Here is an 8,925-nt window from a genome sequence, read left to right on the forward strand (position 1 = left end):
CTATTTTATTTTTCTTACTTTTACAATGTAAGACATTATTGATGTTAACTTCATACTCAACAGTCTGCAGTTGTCCAATTCAATTACAGATCTGCACATGTTATTTTGTCAAAATGCAGGTTTAAAAAAAAAGAAAACTGAAACCAAATAACATATAAGACGTTTATACCCATTTTAAACAAAGTTCTAAAGGGTCTAAAGTAAAAAAAACAAAAAAATGGCTGATTAACTGTTTAAATTGCCATATTCACAAAGGTTTGTCATAATGTACACTGTAAATCTAAATTAAGTAAATGACACTAAATTTTAGATGCATTTGATAATTCACAACATTTTAGGGAACAATTAAAAATAAAATTTTAATGTTAATATATATTTTACTCTGGAATTCTATTTTTTATTAAAGTTTTAATTAAAAAAATAATATTAAAATGAATTATTATTTATTTATTTATTTATTTTTTAAAATGAAGAATGTATTGTTATTATTATTATTATTATTATTATTATTATTATTATTATTATTATTATTATTATTATTATTATTGGTAGTAGTAGTGGTAGTATTAGTGGTAGTATTTATTTATTATTAATTTTTTTGAAGATTGTAATAAATGTCTATTTTAACAGTACTTATATATTATATCTGAACTTCAGAATACATTTACTACTGTAAAATTTACAATTCACTTAAATAAAAAATAATTTGTAAATTAAACTAAAAGATATATTTTGTAAAAAAAAATTGTCAGTTCAAATATCTTGTCTTTTTCCTACAGCTTTAAACGTAATGCAATATATGTGTAACATGTGTGTAATATGTGTAATATATGTTTCTGGATGAGAAAGCATTCGTATAAAATTACACCATTCTTTTGTTTTTACTGGCAGTAAAGACTGCAAAGTGTTCTGAGCCAAACAGTGAGGTATTAAAGTTTAATCCTAGATATCAATTCTAGATATGAATAAATAAGTAATAAGACGAGCTGTGTATTGCTGAGGGGGGACAGGCTGGTGATTGCTGTGTCAGCGTTTCCCGTTTGTATGAGCGTTTGTGTTTCCCTGCGTGTCGTTTTGCAGGAGAGTTTGGACCGTGGGGACCTGCAGATTTCCTCCTTGACAGATGAAGACGTCCAGACGGCCGAGGGGAGTGAAAACACAGGGGCTGCTTTCCTCACCGCAGCTCACGTGATCCGGCCGGCCGAAGGTCCTCGTTCTGAATCTAGGTATGTCAGCTCTGCTTCGGGGGCTGATTAGAAAACCCCTGAAACATTTACGTGTCATTTTGTGAGCTTGCTGTGATCTATGATATTCCCGTTTCCCAAACGTTCAGATAAATCAGGCTCTAAACTCTGGGTGGAGCGGATTCTCTGGCCTGGAGGAAGGAAGTTTTACAGCTTGTGAAAGAAGTTTGTTCAGTCGCAGGCACGCACCAGGATCCACGTGGAGGTAAAGCGAGTGAGTACAGTGGGTTTTACAGCCCCACAGTGTGTGTTTTTTATGCTTTCTCCTCAGATGGCTTTTGGCTGGTGGTAATGGAGATGAAGGAGAGGAATGGAGACTGTATCTGGCAGGTCGATTCACTGTTGATCAGATACGGAGGCTACATAGCGTTCGTCTGACTGCGGCTTTAGAAACAGGCAAACACTGGGGCTGACGGTTTGAGGGGAATTCCACTAAAACTCTATTTACATACAGTAGAACTGAGTGTACTGATGATATAACAGAGACGCCTGATAACAGTACACTGAAAATTATAACTTAATAAATTTATATGTGATAGTAAATAATAAAAATATATTCTAGTCAACATTAAAGTGTTAACACATGCATTTTTGTTTTTTAACTAAATACAATTAATCATGTTAAGTTTACAGAGTATGATGACATTTTACCAATTTAATCTAACCATTTAAACACAGCAACACTACTTTTAAGTTCAGAAGGTAGATTACTTTTTATTTATTTATAGATATTTAAATATGGATTAAATATCATAACTAACTCTCACTACCCTTCCTTCCCTTTTTCTCTCTTAAGACGTAAGACTGTGCAACAAGTGCGATTAATCAAAATAAATCACAGAATATTCTTTTAATTAACCCAATCAGTGAACACACCTCATGTTAAAAGAAATGGTGCCTAAAATATTTTATAATATTTTATGCATTCACCCATTTGTCACTGTCACTAATTGGGTCAATATAAATGGTAAAGTCTGTTAACTTACTTCCTTGATTTTTTAAAGGAAATTATTATTATTATTATTATTATTATTATTATTATTTGATTAATTTAATTGTTAATATACAGCTCTGGAAACAATTGGAAGACCACTTCATTTTCTGAATCAACTTCTCTGACTTTGTTATTTATAGGTATATATTTGAGTAAAATGAACATTATTGTTTTATTCTATAAACTACGGACAACATTTCTTCCAAATTCCAAATAAAAATATTGTCATTTAGAGCATTTATTTGCAAAAAAATGAGAAATGGATTAAATAAAAAAGAGGCAAATCTTTCAGACCTCAAATAATGCAAAGAAAACAAGTTCACATTTATAAAGTTTTATGAGTTCAGAAATCAATATTTCTTGGAATAACCCTGGTTTTTTATCACAGTTTTCATGCATCTTGGCATGTTCTCCTCCACCAGTCTTATACACTGCTTTTGGATAACTTTATGACACTCCTGGTGCAAAAATACCCCTCTCTCTGTTTTTTTTTTCTCTTAAGACTTACTATGAGCAACAAGTGTGATTAATCAAAATAAATCACTGAATATTCTCTTTTGATTAATCGGATTAGTGATCACACACCATGTCAAAACTACTGAGCTTAAAGGGGCCATTGTAACATTTTATAATATTTTATGCATTTTACCCATTTGTCACTGTCACTAATTGGGTCAATATAAATGGTTCATTTTACTACGAACATTTTACAGTTATTTCAATGCATGTGTTTGTCTCACTGGGATAAAATGTAACTTTCCAGCTCCTGTGTCCTAAAGGCAAATTTAATACATTTAACCATCATCTTTTAAAATATGAAATAAATTCCCTTGGGTTCATATAAGCCAAAAACTTATGTATTATTATGTACAGTATTCAGCATGTTCAGTATTATGCAGTAGCTATGGATTTTTGTGCGTATTTCATCCCGGCTGAAGAGGACAAAAGCCTCATTTTCAGGTTAGCCTTTAATTTATTCAACTGTGTTCTCCTTCTTTTGCTCTTTCAACACGATGCAGCTGCTAAACTGCCATTCTGCCAGGCAGAAGAATGTGTTTAGCTTACCTCTACCACTGCCTCGCCCCCAAGTACTGCAGACCCGCCAACCAGTCCACTTTCCCAATCGGCCTCTCAGCTGAAGCCTATAAATCATCCACCCTAGAAAAGGGAGAGAGCGAGAAAGAGAGAGGAGTGTGTAAAAGACAGAGGGAAAACAGCCTGTGTGGCTTTTCCATGGCATGAAAGAGTAGACGAGAGCCTCCGTTTGAACGTGAAGGATGCCCGGCAGGAAGGCGTTTGGTTCCACTGTTGCTCGAGGCGCCTCGGGCAGGCCTGAAATGCTGACGCTGTTCTGGTTTGTGATGTGTGGCCGTTTAAGAAATCATGTCTTCTTACCTCGGCCTGAGCGTGTATCCTAACCCCTTTCACTTTAAACATCTGTCAATAGACGTTCTTACCCCATTCATATCAATACATACCTTTCTGAGCATCATTACTGAGTAAATCATACTAACTATGAGTTTTATAAATACATATGTAATTTTATACAGCATTTTTATTCAGTAGAATTATGATTCTGAAGTCATTCATTACCCACCAGCATTATAAGTGCATTCAAGGAATTAATTGGGCAAATTTTTCCAAAGAAAAGTCACTCTGGAAGTCCAACATATGTCACAGATTGTGAATCAATAAAAGGTTTTGGAAACAGTCACTTTTACACTCTTAAATATAATGTACATTAAATATATATATATATATATATATATATATATATATATATATATATATATATATATTTTTTTTTTTTTTCCAAAAGCTTTTAATGCCTTATATGTAATCTTAATCCAACCCCCCCCCCCCCAAAATTACCAGCATATTGTTGTCAGCACTACACTAATAACATAATAGTAAATAAAAACTGATATAAATATTAATATTCACATACGAATAAGTAAGGCAAGAAACACTGAGCTTTTCATAAAATGTTGAGTATAAACTCGACTTACACAACTATATACATCAATTAAAATTAAATAAATTAATATTTCATCCCTGTTGGATGCGCTGTGTTTTTTTTGTTTTTGTTTTTAGTGAGCATGCATGCTTATGTAAAGCGAAGTTTGGATTGGTAACAAAATTTTGTTAATAACTGTTATATATTATAACATATAACAGCTATAACTATAAGAGTTATCATCTATCATATATGTTTGCAATTAAATATCACCTTTTTTGGAGCATTTGGAAGGCATTTTAAACATCACTTAAATACGATTGCTGTGTAAATACATAAAATATACATAACAAATCATTTAGACATATATTTGTGAAATATTATTTAACATTGTGATAACAGTGTAATTATGCATCTATGTTCTTTATTGTATTGTATTTCTAGTATTGTTTTTTTTTTTTTTCTAATGCTAGTGTTTGTCTAACTGTTATTCAAATAAAGAATGTCCGGGGCCATTAGGAAACTTTTGTGTAACCTTCTAAACATATATTTTTATTTTTATTAATGTGTCTTAGTAAACTCTTCTGAAACAAAGTGAGAGCACATTGTTACTTCAAATGTATTGAGGAAATTCTATATGTCACTTTTTAGAGTTTTTAATTGGATAAAACTTTGGAAGCTTTTACATGTGGTACAATTTTACAGTTTGTAGTCCCACAACATAGTTGAAAAACATATTTGAATTTTTTTGTGAAATATACTGGTGGCTACTGTATTCATAGGGCATTCTAGGTTGCATTACACTCTACAGTTTTACAATGGAACAACGCTAAACAGTTTTTTACTGTTTGTACAGCAGTTAATACATTTAATATTGATTTGTGTCACAGAGACATAATTAAACATTTCCAAATTGGGATGTATAGTTCTATAGTTCTATTCATGTTTGGTTTTGTTTGGTAAACGCTACAATAATGGGCACTTTAACACTGAGCAGTTCAAATGAAAGACATAGACTTTTTTTAAACATTGGAGCATTTAGGACACTCCAGGAAGTGCTCCCTATTGTCCTTTTTTATCTGACCAGCAGGTTCATTTTTTCTTCCTTCTTGTCAGCTCCCACAGTGATAAACTGACCCACCACGATGCTCACTTCTCGAATTTCAAACACGAGAGCAGAGCTTCTTCTCTGTTATTCTTCTTCTTTCTTTGAAGGGAATGTTGTCTTTGGTCATGTTACTCATCCTGACCCTGCTGGACTACAGGTCAACCATTTACAGTCAGTTAACGGCAAAAAAGTTGCCAATAAAAGATTATAGTAAAGTTATAGTACTTCACTGTGAAGAAACATTACACCATGTTGCTGTATACCGCAATAAAAATCTACTTTACTAAATGTATTTTAGAGAATTATAGACTTTTTAGAGTATGGTTGGCACAAATAAACACGAGAACAGAGCTTTTTTCTTTGGGATTCTTCTTCTTTCTTTGAAGGGAATGTAGTTTTTGGTCACGTTACTTATCCCGGCTCTGCGGGACTACAGTTTAAACATTTACACTCAGTTAACAACAAAAACGTTGTCAATAAAAGGTTGTAGTAAAGTTATAGTACTTTGCTGTGAAGAAAGATTACAGCATGTTACTGTATACCACAATAAAAATCTACTTTACTAAATGTATTTTAGAGTATTACAGCTTTTTAAGAGTATGTTTTGCATAAATAAACATGACAGCTGAGCCTTTTCAACTTCAACTTTCTTTTTAGGGAACATGTGCTTTGGTCACATTACTCATCCAGGCTCTGCAGGACTACAGGTCAAACATTTACAGTCAGTTAACAGCAAAAAAAAAAAAAAGTTGCCAATAAAAGATTATAGTATGTATGTTACTTTATACTACAATTATAATTTACTTTATTAAATATATTCCAGAGTATTACAGTTTTTTTCAGAGTATCCTCTTTGGGATTCTCCTTTCTTTGTTGGGAATGTGGTTTTTGGTCACATTACTCATCCTGGCTCTGCGGGACTACAGGTCAAAGATTTACAGTCAGGCAAAAAAAGAGTTGCCAATAAAAGATTATAGTATGTTATTTATACTACAATTATAATTTACTTTAGTAAAGGTTTTTCAGAGTATTACACCTTTTTTAGAGTATGTTTTGGCATAATTAAACACAAGAGCAGAGCTTCTTCTCGGGGGTTTTGGTCACGTTGCTCATCCTGGCTTTGTGACACTACAGGTCGACCATTTACAAATGCAGTTGTGGGCCAGATTCATTAAGCTCCAGACTAATGAGCGTTAATCACTCGCTAACAGCGGCTGTCGTTACCGGGCAGGGTAACAACATAAAATATGGCTGTGGATTCGTCGTCCTGGAGGCGAGGGGGGCGGCGAATATGAGCTTTATTGAATTTTAATTTGACCGGAGCCCGACCAATAAAGTGATCCAGTAACCTTTAGCGATTATTGCTCAATCAGAGAACTTAATGACATAAAGCATGGGCCCCAAAAAGAGCTTGAATTAGACTCTCACACTCACACACACAAGTACACACACACACATACACACAGGGAGTAATGACATTCACTGAAGCATCTGTGGTGATAAAAGCAAACAACATGCAATTAGCTCCCCGCAGCCCGGGACTCGGAGGCTCCCCGCCATTCACGTTCTCGCTGATGAAAAGACAGGCAGGGGCATTCAGATAGGCTTATTACTGAACAGATTGCCTTGCTTTCATCTTTATGTATTTTGGGCATATGTATATTGGCACAGTGGATGATTGGTGTTACGCGGCCTTATTACTCCACTCTCCGGCTTCCTCCTCCTCACATTAGAAGCCGCAATTCGACAACGCCTTTTGACTTGCCAATAATGACACGTCAGTGAGCACGTCGTCGCCGTGGCCCCGTCTTTCCTTTTGCGCTTCGTTATGTCACACCACATGTCCTATCACTACAGCAGGCCTGAAAATGACATGTCACGCCACTCCATCCACGTCAAATGGAACGGTTTCAGTGGAGCCCGGGCCATTTTGTAATATGCAAAAAGAGTTCTTGTGTAATGTCTAAAGCTGCTGAGGCGGTTAATACCTCTCCCCCTAAACCTGTGCGTGTCCTAGAAAGCAGAGTGCAGTTATGCAGTTATTCAATATTGAGCTTGTTTAATAATTCATCATATCTGTTCCTCTGAAAATAAGAAAAAAAAGAGCAAAGAGACAGAAAATACAGTCTAAGTCCTTCATCGGGTGTCTCTAATGTGGGGGAAATGACTCCATCCCTCACTTTCCTGACTTAGCTCCGAGCCGGGTACGACACGCTCAGTCTCATGGCCTTGCCAGCCAGAAATAGTAGGTAGCAGGTGCGTGACCCACTGCATATTCTGAGATTTACTGTACCAGTTTTTACATATATATATATGTGCTAAAATTAAAATAATTTTACTTGCTAATACAGATTATTTTTTCTGTGTCAAGAAGTAAAGACACATAGGATGCCATGTTGGCTTTTCACTACTAATGAATTAAGCAAAAAACAATATCTTTAAATAACACATTTGCTAATATTTTGGATATGCAGCAATGGTGAGTCTATTTATATATATATATATATATTTACATATGTTATACACTGCATTTAGCTTTCAGTTAAATTTCAGTAAAATTGTTATAAAGAGTTTTTCTTTACTTTTTTCACAGTTAATACATTAGGACATGATGCCTTCACTGTATTTACTGTACGTTTGCTTTTATTTAATTAATTTCTTGTAATGTTGCCAATTTGGAAATACAGGTTGTTTCTGATGCTCTCCATGTATTTTGTCAATGTAATAAGCCATGTAATGAACTATCATCAATATTCTTATGCTTTTAACACATATACACTCTAGTCTAAACATTTTTGAAAATATATTTTCGGTGTGAATATATTTAAAGTCTATACATTTAAAAATCGTTGAAAAAACAGGCACTTGGTAAAATTTTGACCAAAACATGACCAGTTCCAGAAAAATATAACAATTCTGATTCTTTTTACATTTTAAATGATTATATTTTTGAGCAGCCGTATGGCTTCTGGAGTAAAAGAGCTTATTGCTTATGTGGCTGTCTGATATAATTACTGTGTTATAAGACCTGAAAGGGGAACTGACAAAAACGGAGAAAAAGACACTAAAACAGCCTAGAGTTTAAAGGGTTAACTGAACCACAATCTGGTTCGTCTTCATTAGAAAATCACTTTTTTAGAGGGTTTGGACAACACATATTAATTAACCAATAAAAGAAGAAAAAGTATAGGGGCCTTATTTTAGCAAGCTATAGCACACTTGCCAATTGTGGATTGTGAAGGCATGTCGGTGTGTCTTTGGTATCATGAGGACTCATGAAAATATGCCTTGCGTGGCTCAAAAAGCATATACTAATTCTCTTAATTAATCATGGGTGTGTTTTGGGCGTAACATGAAATAAACCAATCAGTGAGCCAGTTATTATTCCCTCTAAGAGGCAGGTGTGCTCTGACTTTGGCACGTTTGTGTTTAAACAGTGCGGAGCTTTCAGCAAAGATACTGGCCTGTGTGTTCACACTGTGAAGGCACACGAGCAGCTCAATTAAAGACACGTCAATATTATTTCTTCTTTATTCTGTTTATTGTTCAGTTAAAAGTCAGGTTTGCAAACCTATTGAAATGAACGGACACCTCTTTCAGCAAATGAGGAAATGAAAAATGA

This window comes from Astyanax mexicanus, chromosome 1 (genome assembly GCF_023375975.1).
Source record: "Astyanax mexicanus isolate ESR-SI-001 chromosome 1, AstMex3_surface, whole genome shotgun sequence".
Taxonomy (NCBI): domain Eukaryota; kingdom Metazoa; phylum Chordata; class Actinopteri; order Characiformes; family Acestrorhamphidae; genus Astyanax; species Astyanax mexicanus.